Source organism: Nannospalax galili, unplaced genomic scaffold (genome assembly GCF_000622305.1).
Source record: "Nannospalax galili isolate Female #2095 unplaced genomic scaffold, S.galili_v1.0 scaffold687, whole genome shotgun sequence".
Lineage (NCBI taxonomy): Eukaryota > Metazoa > Chordata > Mammalia > Rodentia > Spalacidae > Nannospalax > Nannospalax galili.
In genome coordinates, this window is record NW_008357456.1 from 571,411 (window position 1) to 572,906 (window position 1,496).

Genomic DNA, 1,496 nt, shown 5'->3' on the forward strand with positions numbered 1-1,496 from the left:
TATTCTCAAATATTCTTAAGTTCTTGCTTACTCTGTACGTTTCCCATATTCTCCAAAACTCTTTTAATCTGATAATACAGTTCATGCTTACTTTATACGTTTCCCATATTCTCAAATATTCTTAAGTTCTTGCTTATTCTCAAATATCCTTAAGTTCTTGCTTACTCTGTACGTTTCCCATATTCTCCAAAACTCTTTTAAAACTTCATCATCAATCACTTATTTACCATCTATATCTATCTATTATCCATCTATCTATCTATCATCTATTTATCTATCACCTACCTATCTACTTACCATCTATCTATCTATCAATGACAATCATTTATATCTATCATCTATCTATCATCATCAATTATTTGTCTATAATCTATCTCTCTATTTCTCTATCTCTCTACCTCTATCTATCTATCTATCTATATCTGTCTTCTATCATCTAACATCCTATCTATCCATATTTTCTATCATCTATATCTTTTATCTACCTATCTACTTACCATCTATCCATCCTAGGGAACTTTCACTATCGTCCCTTTTTGGGAACCTCAACCTCGTCCCCTCCAGGGAACCTCAACATAGTCCCTTATCCGGGGAGCTTCATAGTCCCTTATCCGGGGAGCTTCATAGTCCCTTATCCGGGGAGCTTCCTAGTCCCTTATCCAGGGAGCTTCCTAGTCCCCTATCCAGGGAGCTTCATAGTCCCTTATCCGGGGAGCTTCCTAGTCCCCTATCCAGGGAGCTTCATAGTCCCTTATCCGGGGAGCTTCCTAGTCCCCTATCCAGGGAGCTTCATAGTCCCTTATCCGGGGAGCTTCCTAGTCCCCTATCCAGGGAGCTTCATAGTCCCTTATCCGGGGAGCTTCCTAGTCCCCTATCCAGGGAGCTTCATAGTCCCTTATCCGGGGAGCTTCCTAGTCCCCTATCCAGGGAGCTTCATAGTCCCTTATCCGGGGAGCTTCCTAGTCCCCTATCCAGGGAGCTTCCTAGTCCCTTATCCAGGGAGCTTCCTAGTCCCTTATCCAGGGAGCTTCCTTAGTCCCTTATAGGGTTTTATTGCTAGCACTATTATTTCATTTTTACTTACAACTCTAGAGCATCAGGCATCCCAGTGGGGCCTCCATTTGTCACGATCGTCAGGGTCCCCATACGGGCCACCATTTGTCACGAGCATCAGGGTCCCCATACGGGCCACCATTTGTCACGAGCATCAGGTTCCCCATACGGGCCACCATTTGTCGCGAGCCGGGACTCTGTCCAGCAGAGTCCAGGAAAGACGACACAGACACCAAGGTGAGGTTCAAGCTTCTGTTTCTCTTTCTTCCTTTATTCTCTCTTATTCTCTGTCATGTTCTCTTCACTATGATGCTGTCCCTCTGTTGCTGTGTCCTTATGATGCTGTGTTCCCATGATGCTGTGTTTCTGTCTCCTCTGTCTGTGTCTCTGTCTGTCTGTCTGTGTCTTTGTCTCCTATTACACACTTCAGCTCTTTATATAGC